Below are 12,932 nucleotides of genomic sequence, written 5' to 3' on the forward strand. Positions count from 1 at the left end.
TGAGGTCTTTGTGGGTGATGCCATTTCTGTGACAGAAGTGAAGGGCTGAGACTAACTTTTGGAAGTAGAAGATAGAAGTACAGGGCTGAGACTAATTGTTGGAAGTAGAAGTGAGCGACGGGTTCGGTGAAGCGTTTGCACTGGGAATCTTGGAGAGCAATTCGCCACCTCTGGCATATTCCATGGCTAAGTAGATTTTGGATTTTGCAGCCATGACTTAACGGATTCTGATTATATTTGGGTGTCAAAGTCTATGCATTACAGAGATTTCGCCAAAATCACTCGAGGTTCCACGGTGGTGTTAAGGATTTTGGTTGTATCCATTACCTTAATGGCTAAATCTGAACCATCAACGAGAGAACAATCATAATAGACCTTCACAAAGCTGCCACGGCCTAGGAGGCGGTCAAGGCCATACTTACCTAGCAGCACCTCGGAACTGTTAGTGATGGTGATGGTGATAGTGATGGTGATGGTGTTGGTGGTGGTGGTTGGGTCCACCGGGGAATGCATTGGCACTTGGGATACGTTTGCGAGAAGTGGCGCAGAAGCGGCCTGAAGTAACCTATCCAAGAGACCACTACCCCAACATGTATAAGTAGTTTGGGTTTTCTTCTTCTGTGGCTTTGCGGAGGAGGTTAATCCTGTAGGGTTGATTGGGTTCTTATAAAGTTTTGTAGGTGAGAGGGGTGAACCCTGACAGGGTGGTGAAGGTGCCAGGTGTGGGGATCCACACGGTACCTATCATATTTGGTCAAACATCTCACGTCAGATTCAGTGGCTTCTGTTAATTTTCTCAAAAAGAAAAAGACAATAAAATTCATCGTGAAGACGATGGTATAACTTGATTTCTTCTTTCAATTTTAATCATTTAATCATCGTCGGTGAAGGTTAATTGTCGTCGACGTGATCGCCAGTACTCTCAAGGGAAGCCCTAAACCTCTCATCATCGGCTTAATCATCGGTGCTTATAAAGGAAGACCTACACATTCGATTGCATTGAGAAAGAAAGTTGATTTGGGACTTTTTACAACAAAGGGTAAAACTCAATACATAGGTATAGGTTAGTCTTTATCTGATGAGTACATCAGATACAACTCAATGTTCCAAACGTTATTTTTTCCTCTATATAAAAAAAATTGAGTTGGATAATATTTTAACCAGTACAATAATAATTTCATGTTACATATACTTATATATACCCATAAAATAATAGGACGCACAATATGATATTACATTCACTATCAGAGCACAACAAATCATTGACAAATTGCATGTCCAATAGAAATTGAATCAAGAAGTCCATGATTAATAATAGTGAAGGCATGCATGCTGGATATCAGATCGACAAATACATCATACCTTTATTTTTGAAAAGGCTAGCTTATAAAGCTGCTGTCGAGGAATTATCTGTTATATATGTATATAACAGTATTTCTCTTTAATAATACGTTTATTTCTTTTTGTCTAAAAAATAAAAACCCAACAAACCAACAAATACATCATACCTTTCTGCAAGTGATTCTTGGATCACCAGGATAAAAGGGAGGCATGTTCTCCCATGAAGACATCCTAAAAGGTATACTAACCTACTAAGACAAGGTCTGGAAAAATTAGATTCCAAATACAGTATTTAAATTACTTCACGAGTAAGTCCCACCAGTCACATTATATTCCACAACCTTTCTTCAGCAATACCTCAAGTGCTGATTAAAAAAGCAGTAGAATAACCCTGCAGATTAAAAGAAACCCAAACATTAACATAACAGAGCTGTGTGTTGTTCTCAACCGGTAACATATATAACCACTGCAATCTTGAAGAAATTAATTTTCCTAACATTTTTGGACCTAAGCAAGAAGGAAAGGGTACAGATATAACAGAATAAAGATGATGCTAACATTCGTTGATTGGGTTTCTATTTGGTTGGGTTGATACGGGCAGGAGTGGCCCAATTCCAACCCAACAGAAATTCTTTAGGGCCCCAACTGGCTTGTGGTTTTCTCGATCTCAGTCGAGTTGGCATGGAGTAGTCTTTTAGACATCCAAAAGGACTTTGGCAGTAACATGACTCGAGCTCAATGCATCTTACAAGAGTGGCAGCTTCAAATTCCCTACACATCTGTTGGGAATATCTGTGACAAAGTGAATATTCAGGCTATGTTATTATCCCCAGTAATCCATTGTGGTAATAGTGGTTTCTCTCTCGTAGTTTCTACATATACATCAAAGAGTGGTTGTCAATGTGCTTTTGTAAATCTAAGTTACCTCAGACATCATAACCCAAGGAACTGGTCCCATTCCAATTACAAATGCCCCTATGTATATCTGATTCCATTAACAAAAAAGAACTAGAATTTTATCCTTGTATGAGAGCCATCAAAAAATAGTGCGACATAATTTGTGCAGTTATTTCACCAGTACTCGAGCAATAGCCAGCACTGGGGATTTGGGGCCCATTCAAGCAACAAATAATGACTCAGATTCAAAAAAAATTAGATCACAATTAATAAAGAAATTTTAAGATTAGGTATCAGTGTTAAAATTATAATTATAATCTCTACGTTCTGAAAGAAATGCATTCCTATAACAAAAACAGCCAAGGAATGTTCCTGTTGCAGAAATCTGAAAAACAGTATACGTCATTCATGATAGTCTATCTATAGCATTTACATTACAACATGAGAACTACTATAGTATCATTTACCATAATAAGAGGTCTTCCTCCAGATATATTCATCAAGAGTGCACTCAGCAAAGTTCTTGGACCTGTAAGTAAGTTTAATGAATTTTCAGTCTCAATAGTAAAATATTGAACAGTTTCAGGATAACAGGGGGAGATGGAAACCTGAACAAGCTTATGCTATTGTTCCAGCTATTGCTGAAGAACCTGCAATTCCAAATCAAGCAAGACTTTAGAAATTGTAATTAAGAAGTTTTACATCAATGCACCCAGAAGTAGGTAATTTGAATGTGCCTCACCACCTGATTTGAAAGTTTCACTAAAACAAAATCCTATTCCTTTTTTTTTTTTTCCTGAGCAACCCAGTGCACGAGGCTCCTGCTACTGCAGGGTCTGGGAAGGGAAAATGTATGCAGCCTTACCCGAGGCTATTTCCGGATTTTACTATTCCATTTATGCTCCCAAACTGTTGGACGACCATTAGTCACTCCAACCTGGCCATCATCATTAATTTTTATAGAGAAAATATTTATATACCGAAATTTCAGCTACTTCCTAAGTGATATCAGCGTTAAGTGATATCAGCGTCCTTATCATGAATCCTCTGCATTGCAACTTCAAAATCTTTCTGGTGCCCATCTTTGCCTAGAAGCAAAAATGTATTTGGTCAGCGTCATTTTATTCACAATTTGGTGCTTACCAGCCATCTGGGAGATTTTGGAACAAAGAAGAGACCAAATAGTAGGAGAATACAAGGAATAAGGACTATGAACAAGATCTTTCAATCAGTCCCTTGTCACAGTTCCAATTCAATACAAGGTAGATTTTGTATCCTCAAACCACAAGTTAACAATGATAAACTACTGATTGTTCTAGAAGTTACCAGTTAGAGCAAGTATTCTCCATGTTACCATGTTTCAAGAACTCAAGCGACACCGTCGAAATTTTTCACATTTCGACGATATCTCACAACTCCGATACCATATAGCCTATGACTTTTAAAAGTCACTGGTTTCGACAACTTTTGACCACATTCCCACATTCCAACCGAAATGTGGGAAATTTCGAGTGGACCATTGGGTTCGACCCTTTGGGTGGAACCAGCATTTATAAAACATGCTTAAATGGGAAACCTAGTGTTCTCATTTCAAAATTTCAACCATCTCCCCATATTTTCTTCTCTATGAAGTGGGAAACTTGGGAAAACACATAAGGTTTCTCCCTTGTGCCCAAAAAACTTCAATCTAAGCTTGGATCTTGCAAAATCTACCTAAGGAAGGGAGCTTGGACCACTTTTGAGTAGGAAACTCGGGAAATCACTTTTGAGTGTTGAGTATTGAGACTTGAGAGATAACTCACAATTATGTAATATTATTATTTATTTTGGATCATTTGCATTATGTTTTGTAAAAAGGTATGCTCCCTCGCCCACCTTTTGCTACAAGTGCAGCGACCCCCCAAAACACCATTGCCCATTACAGCTGGTATTTAAAAAAAAAAACTGTGGAGCCTAGACCATACCCATCCCCAACCCTACGGCCCCAGCTGTCTTCCACATCCTTATCAGCCTCGGCCTATAGCCAGCAGCTAGACAAAGGCTTGGAGCCCACTAGGGGTGTCAACGGTCGGGCCTAGCCGGGCTTGACCACTTGGAAACCTTGCACTATGAACGCCTGTTTAAGTAAACTAGCCTAGCTTTGGGGGGCATGGTACGATTTATAATGAGCGGCTCTAATCAGGCTACTTAAACCAGCCTTAACTGGGCCATAACCAGGCTATGGACCTATTAAGTCTAAACGGGTTCAAACGGGCTCTAAACGTGCCTACCCTAAAAAAAATTTCTTAATTGAATTGAAGGCGCAGAATTGTTCCATTTGAACACTAGATCACTATAGTTTGTGTGTATTGTTACTGCACTACTCATTGGGGCTTTCTGTTATTTGCTTTATGCCTATATATTGCATTGGTTATGTACTAAATTAGCGTGCCCTTGTTTCGATGAGTCTATCTGTTTAATGTAGTAGGTGCCTTTTTCTTTATACCTTCTTGTTACTAATATTTATATATTTATTTTCTATATCGGTGTGTTAAGTAGGCAACTGGCACTTTAATATATACAACCAATCATCTTTTGTGTGGATCCTTTCGTTTTACGATTTCTTTTATTTCTTACTATAATTTTTACCGTGCTTATATTGCTAGGGTGTCCCCTGTAAGTGAAGTGCTGCATCGATGCCTGAATGCGGTGATAAGTAGGTACGGGAAATTGAGAGTTGATAGAGAACACAGCATCATAGGATCAGATTAGCTTCCTGGAACATTGGATCCTTAACCGGTAAGAGCCTAGAGTCGGTTGATGTTATGAGGAGGAGAAGAAGGATTAATACTTGTATTTAAGAGACTAGATGGAAGGGAAACACAAGCTAAGGTGATGGATGACTTCAAATTTTGGTATTTAGTAGACCAAAGTAATAGAAGTGGAGTGGGCATAATAGTGGAAAAAGATCTAACCAATGAGTTAGTGGATGTCAACAGACTAGGAGACAGAATTATATCCATCAAACTGGTGTTGGAAAAAGAGGCTGTCAATATTGTTTACGCTTATACACCCCAAGTAGGCTTGAATGAAAGTAGTAAGCGTCAATTTTGGGAACATATGGATGACTTAGTGCATGGTTTTGGCCAAGATGAATCGATTACCATTGGAGGTGACCTGAAAAGACATGTGGGGGTGATAGTAGAGGATATAAATGTGTGCAAGGAGGTTACAAGGTTGGGGAGAGGAACGAGGAGGTAACCTCAATCTTAGACTTTGCAATAGCTTATAATCTTTCCATTATGAACACTTCTTTAAGAAAAGAGTGGAGCACTTAGTTACCTGCAAAAGTGGGAACCATACTAGCCAAATACTGCAGCATTTGGGTCTCTTGGATCTACTCCTCCCCCCTTAAAAATGATTCCCTGGTCTGTTGTGCCCTCCTTGGGTGCCTCATTAATCTGGTGTACTATTCTCTCCTCCAGGCCTGCTGCCCTCGCCCCTCAACGGCATCTCCTTTGTTATTGGCAGTGGCTCCTCCACCTCCCTTTGGCTCGATCCCTAGCACCCTTCAGGTATCCTCGCCAATTTGGTCCCCCTAGAGCGATCTATGCCTCAGGGCTTCCCAGATTTGCTATGGTGTCTTCCATCCTCTCCCCCAATGGCTGGTCCCTCCTCCTCCCCCCTCTCTCGGACCTTTGGTTTGCCCTTCCACCCATCCCTCCCAGGCACCATGGAAGGGAAGATAAGATCATTAGGATGCCCTCCTCTACGGGCTCCTTCACTTCGGCCTCTGCTTGAGAATTCATTTATATCAAAACCCCGCTCATTCCTTGGCATAAAACAGTCTGGTTTAATTGCCATATCCCTTGCCACAGCTTCACTATTTGGCGCGCTCTCCAACTGCCTCCCTACCTAATCTTTCCTCATCCATTGACACATACTGGTCACCCCCCAGTCCTACTACCTGTGTTGGAATGGTATTGAAGATGCTGACCATATCTTCTTTTCTTTCCCCTTCTCTTGTATCTAGAAGGCTCTCAGATCAATTTGGCCATCCTACAGAACCCCCCTCCTTTTGTTTAAAGAGTGGATCTGAATTGATATGACTTTTGACGGTTCTACCATTTGTCACAATAAGGAAGCCCACCTTTACAGTAGCAATCAACCATATCTAGATGGAGCACTCCAAAGATGGACTTCCAAATCTCGCTCTTTTGCCAAGATTTGGAAAGCCATCTTCTTCGATGTCAGCTCCATGATTGGCTCTACTCGTTATAGTTTATAATACCCCAAGGAACAGGCTCATTGTTGTTTATTGGGGCCTATCACCCTCTACCATCCCCCCCAATTAATGTACTCCCCCTTTAGTTTGGCCCCCTGGCCTTTGAGCTCACCTTGGGCTTTGTACTCCATGGCTCCTTCCCCCCTCCCCACTCCCTACTCCTTTATATATTCTTCCTCTTGGTAATGAATTATTTATTCATAAAAAAAAAAAAAACATGTGGTAGATATCCTATCACTATCAACACCTGCTCAATCATAATCAAAATACCTGACCAGATCAGCATTCCAATGTGGACGATAAATGAGCCCCTTTCTTAGAGCCTCCTTTTTGTAACCTTAGCATACAACATGCTACCTCCCAGTGAACTTTGTGATGTAGGAGAAAACGTAGACAACAGGACCTCCTATAGGTGCTGTCCAAGTGGACAATATTAACTCACTAGGACCTAGGTTGGGATTGTGATTGGTAGGGCAGCACAATACAATGACCAACATGCATATATGCGAAATAGAAAGCAATGCAGCAACAGCCAATAATAATCTAAAAGGAAAAGCAATTAAGCTACATAAATCTCAAGCGGGAAACATGTGGAAGGGAACATGGCAGCAAATTGTAGTTCAAGCACAAATCAGTTCAAGAATTAAAGAGAAGGTATCATGCTTTCCTCCATTCATTCAACTATTAAAGAGATCAACAGAATTTTTAATCACAGAAAACTAAATATGTGAACAGCAGTAGCAGAATGTAAACTCAGCAGGACAGAGATAAGGGGGGGATAGATGGAAAACCAGAGGAGGTAGGAGGGAGGGGAAGAAGTATATGAGAGTTAGTACCTTACCTGATGTCCAAATCAGAGGAGGGGGAGAAGAAACCAGGTCCACCAAGAGAAAGAGAACCCTACATTCACATTAGACAGTAGAGGCGAGAACAGAGAGAGAGAGATGCAAGGCATCAAGGATCGATTTTTTTATTTTTTCATTCACTAAAAACTAAACGTGGCCCTTGGCCTTACATATATAGGAAAAGAAATACTCAAAATAAGAAGTCCCAACTAGGAATTAATCTAACATAAAAATGAAATCTCCTAATTTAACCCAACAACTTGGGGCAAATAAGAGGATATTATTTAGTTTCCTAATTTATCTCAAAGGCCTAGAAAACAAATAAAGAGACTAGAAAAAATAAAATAGCTAACTAATAAATCAGTGGGGCCCATGCTAGTTGGCCAATCAGGACGACAAGAGAGAGAGGGAAGAGACTAGCGGCAGTCTCTTCTCTCTCCTTTCTCACTCCAGAACAGTGGAGGGTCGACAGCTGCATCTTCTTTCCTCCTCTTCTAGCTTCCTTCCATGGAAGTGTCTCCCAGCCATAGTGAATGTGGCTGGTTCTTGCGGCAGCATCTCTAGTATACTTGGATGTCCCCATCAACTCTCCCCGGGTTGGAGGAATTCAACTCCAGTGAATTATAACTCATGTAGTACTCAAGCATATCCGTGTTAAGTTGCTGAACTTCTTAAATTGTGATCCATGTGTTGTCAATCTCGGGGCGCCACACCTTTTGACCGAGAACTATCGAGAGCCTCCGTTATGTGTAGACACAATTCTCTCATCAAGGATTTCCTCAATTTCTTCAGTTCTCCTCGTGATCTTAGGTACAGGTGGCAAGGAGGTGGGGGGAAGTGGCTGGGTTGGGTCAATAGTCTCATCAAGGGTGAAAGGAAAGTCCTCAAGATCATCAGGGTAGAAGGGGGTAATGGTGGAGGCACCATGGTATGGGACAAGATCTTCCACATTAAAAATATATTGTTGATTTCCATATAAGCTGGTAGATCAAGGACATAGGCATTGGCACCTATCCTCTTAAGAACCTTGAAAGGTCCTGTGCTACGAGCGTGTAGTTTACTCGCTTTTCCCCTAACAAAATGCTGCGGCTTGATTCTAACTATCACCATATCTCCCTCTTGAAACTCTTGTAGCCTTCTATGCACATCCACCTTTGACTTGTATTGATCGTTGCTCAATGCTATCTGTCTTCTTATACCTGCATGCAAATCATGTATGCGCTGAGCAAAAGATTCGGCTGACGGCGAAGTCCTAGAACTGGACACAGCTGGGACAAGGTCTATGGGTGCCGGGGCTGGTATCCTGAACAAATCTCAAAGGGTGACTAACCAATGGTATGGTTCTTAAGAGCTATTATATGCAAACTCGGCCTAGCTAAGGACTCGATCCCAACTAGTAAGGTGTTCTCCTATGAGGCAACGTAACAAATTTCATAGACTCCTATTGACAACCTCAGTCCGGCCATCAGTCTTAGGGTGGAAGGCGGAAGAGAAATGGAGCTTAGTGCCCATCATCCGCCATAGGGTCCTCTAAAAATGACTGGTGAACTTATCCCTATCGGACACCATAGTGAGGGGTATCCCATGGTACTTGACAACCTCATTAAAGAAAAGTTTGGCTACTATGGATGCATCAGAGGTCTTAGAGCATGGAATGAAGTGGGCCACCTTCAAGAAGCGGTCTACAAGCACAGACAGAATCATGGCCTCTCGAAGTTTTTGGCAAACCAAGCACAAAGTCCATGCTAAGGACTTGCCAGGGGGCATGGGGAACAGGTAGGGGAGTGTACAATCCTGTGTTCTGCTTTTGTTGTTTGGCAGTTTGGCATGTCTTACACTGACTCACAACTCTAGCAACATCCCTCTTCAGTCCTAGCCGAAAGAATCGGTCCTCAACGAGGGTAATTGTCTTATCTTGACCGAAATGGCCAACGACTCCCCCAGCATGCAATTCCCAGATCAGGAAATCTCGGAGTGAGGTCCTGGGAATGCACAACTTGCTTCCTTTAAAAATGAAGCCCTCCCGGAGTAGGTAGTCTGAGCGACTGACAGGGTTACCTCCACTCAAGGAAGTGAATAGCTCACTAAAATCAGGACAGGTGAGGTACTGGTCCATGACTCGCTCGAATCCTACAACCTCTACACTCATGTGGAGCAACACACTAGCCCGACTCCTGGCATTTGTGCGACTGAGGAACATGTTTACACGGCTTAGTGCATCTGCAGCGGTATTCTCAACACCAGGTCTATGATTGAGTACAAAAGTATACTCTTGGAGAAACACAACCCACTTAGCATGTATCTGGCTTAGTTTCTTTTGGGCGCTCAGGTATCTCAGAGCCTGGTGGTCAGAGAATAGCACGAATTCTTACGGTAGAAGGTAATGTCATCAATAGCGTAGTGATTGGACAACCGCATAGAATTCTTTGTCTTATGTGGGATATCGTTGCCTAGCTTCATTAAGCTTCTCACTAAAATAGGCAACAGGGTGTCATTGCCCTATGACACCACCTATTCCAATACCAGATGCATCACAATTCACTTCAAAGACCTTAAAAAAGTCTGGGAGGCGCAGGACAGGGGCCTCTGTCATCAACTTTTTAATCTCATTAAAGGCTTTCATAGCACTCTTAGTCATTGAAACTCATTTTTCATGCAATCTGTGATAGGAGACATAATGGAACTAAACTAGTAAATGAACCTCCTGTAGAAAGTGGCTAAGCCATGAAAACTTCGCACCTCATGGACATTAGTTGGATCAGGCCACTCTATAATCACTCTTACTTTCTCAGGGTCAGCAGATACTCCCTAGGCCGACATGAAAAACTCTAAGAAGATGACTTGATCACTCATGAAGGTGCATTTCTTGAGGTTGACATAGAGTTTTTCTTGTGATAGCATATGAAAAACCTTCTGTAAGTGATCCAAGTGGGAAGACGGGGTCTTACTATAGATGAGGACGTCAACAAAGTAGACTAATAAGAACTTGCCAATGAATGGTTAAAGCACTTGATTCATTATCCTCATGAAGGAGCTAGGTGCATTTGACAAGCCAAAAGGCATGACTAACCATTCGAAAAGGCCATCCTTCATCTTAAAGGCTGTCTTCCACTCACCTCCAGGCCTAACCCGAATTTGGTGGTACCCACTCTTGAGATCAATCTTCGAGAAGATCGATGAGTTGGCCATCATATCCAACATGTCATCAAGCCTAGGGATAGGGAACCTATACTTGACACTGATCTTATTGATGGCCTTACTATCAACACACATACGCCAGGTGCCATCTTTCTTTGGGGTGAGCAATGCAGGTACCGCACACAGGCTAAGGCTTTCCCTAATGAATCCCTTCTGTAACAACTCATCCACTTGCCGTTTGAGTTCGGCGTGCTCTTTAGGATTCATTCTGTAATGGGGCAAGTTCGGGAGAGAGAATCCTAAAACTAAGTCAATAGTGTGTTGGATGTCACGCATAGGTGGTAACTCATCGAGTAGTTCCTCAGGGAATAATCTCTCAAATTTCCTCAACAAGGGTTGTACTTCTCTAGGAGCCTCAGTGAATAAGTTTGACCTATCGGCATTACTTTGTATGGCAACTAGAGCATAAATCACCCCTGACTCTTGACACTCTCCTTCAAATTGTTGTTGATTTAAGATGTCAAGCGTTTTGGTTGGGGTGTGTTTGGAGGTACTTTCCTTGTGTTCTGGAACCCTTACTTCCTTAGGGGCACTGGGGGTCAGTCTAATTCTCTTCCCTTTGAACTCAAAGACATAGGTGTTAGACTTCCCATAATTGGTGACATCCCGGTCATATAACCAGGGTCTACCTAGGATGATGTGGGCAACATCCATCTGTAGGACATCACACCACACTCGATCCCCATATCCTGTAAAGTGTAGGGGAACTAGACACCTCAGATTAACGGGAATGGTGGACTGATCTACCTAGGCAACCTTATAAGGCTTTGGGTGGGGCTCGGGTTTGAGGCCTATTCGAGCAACAGCGCTCTTGGCGACCACATTCATGCAACTTCCATTGTCTATGGCGACGCGGCAGTTCTTGCCCTGATGACATGTGTAAGTCATGAAAATATTAGCTCGCCGCCAATCATTGCGACTCCTAGGTTGTGAGACTATGCAACGCACAATACCAAGCTTAAGGTCACCAGCCTCCTTAGTGTCCTCATCAGATATGGTCTCATCTGGCCTATGGTCCTCATACTATTTATCCTGAAAGCCCTCTTGGTCACTTCTTCAAGGTCTGTTCCCCCACATAGAGGTTTCTGTTAGGGCACTCTCAAGAGAAGTGACCATACCCTAGACACTTGAAGCATTGTTATTGCCCACTACTCTTAGGTACTTCTCCCAAGATTCCTTTACCCCTATTGTCAAATTGACATTGTGGTGCAACAGGGGGTTTTGGGAATCCAGTTGAGCCTTGGGGTGGTTTTCTAAAGTGGGACTCCCCAGCTTGAAAGCTCTTCCTCTAAGAATAAGTTCTCATAGAGGACTCCACCTCAAGGGCTACCCGGAAGGCCTATGGAACGTCTCGCACCAGGTGGGGTGCCATACGCGACTGGATTTCGGAGTTGAGCCCAGTAAGGAATCTAGAAAGTGTCTGGTCAACATCCTTTCTAATACGGCTTCTAATTTTCAACTAATTGAACTTGCTCACGTATTCGGTCACAGTCAATTTTCCTTGCCTCAGGGTATTCATGTCATTCAACAACTGTAGCCTATAGGTAATAGGCAAGAATTCCCTCTTGAGCCTCTCCTACATTTCTACTCATGTTGTGATTGGCTCAAGTCCTAAGTTGGCCTCCTGGTACTCTAGGTCTGTCCAGAACTCCTGGGCAGCTCTGATAAGCTTGAACTTAGCAAATCTGAAGTGGACTTCCTCGGGCAAATCATAAAACTCAAAGTACCTATCCATCTGCTTAATCCAATCTAGAAGGATCCTAGCATCAATCTGACCATCATAAGTAGGGGCATCTACCTTAATCATCCGCCTGACATCATCATTATGCTCATAGCCCTCATCATCTCCATATTGGGTATGGTGCCTTGGAGCAGGTTGTCCTCGACCCGTACCCCGACCTCTACCTAGCCCTGTGCCTAGAAAATTATCCCCTATCCGGTCATAACCATCAATGTGATTGTCATAGTTCTCCATCCAGGGCTAGGGGCTCTTTCTCTAGGTCCAGTGCCTAAGGTATTGCGGCCTTGCCGTCCGTCTGAGTTTAGGGCATTTGTCTCAAGGGCGGCAAGCCTAATGGTAACGATCTGAAGATAAGCAACCTATGCTTCCCTATCAGCCACCTATGCTTCCCGTTCAGCCCTATTGGCAATTAATTCGGTTTAAAGGTCTCTTAGGAATTCTTCGTTCCGTTAAAGAGCCCTCACCCATTGCTCTGGCTGAATGGCAGTACTAGGGGGTCAGACATGTCCTGATATGCTCTACCACTACGGGTGGACATAAAAGAAGTGGGCAGCCAAGGTATAGTTGCCACCAACTCCTCAAGGCCTACTCAGGACCTCCAATTGAGACAGGTAGTTGGCTCTCTCGATCTTAAGGTTAGAGATTT

General features: G+C 42.7%; 1 protein-coding gene across 12 annotated transcripts in view; it reads right to left on the reverse strand.

Moving 5' to 3' along the window:
- Positions 1-1,339: 1,339 nt before the first annotated feature.
- Positions 1,340-12,932, reverse strand: part of LOC122059531 (pentatricopeptide repeat-containing protein At3g29230-like) — a 38,577-nt gene continuing 26,984 nt past the window's right edge. For 6 of the 12 annotated variants that reach the window (XM_042622367.1, XM_042622363.1, XM_042622364.1 and 3 more), the window contains 4 exons: positions 3,219-3,326; positions 2,847-2,888; positions 2,706-2,767; positions 1,340-1,732 (listed from right to left, as the gene is read on the reverse strand). The gene's annotated coding sequence lies outside the window, so the exon portion shown is untranslated. The remainder of the gene's footprint in view (positions 1,733-2,705; positions 2,768-2,846; positions 2,889-3,218; positions 3,327-12,932) is intronic. The other 6 variants (XM_042622358.1, XM_042622359.1, XM_042622362.1 and 3 more) reach the window with 1 other exon arrangement.

Source organism: Macadamia integrifolia, chromosome 13 (assembly GCF_013358625.1).
Source record: "Macadamia integrifolia cultivar HAES 741 chromosome 13, SCU_Mint_v3, whole genome shotgun sequence".
NCBI classification, from domain to species: domain Eukaryota; kingdom Viridiplantae; phylum Streptophyta; class Magnoliopsida; order Proteales; family Proteaceae; genus Macadamia; species Macadamia integrifolia.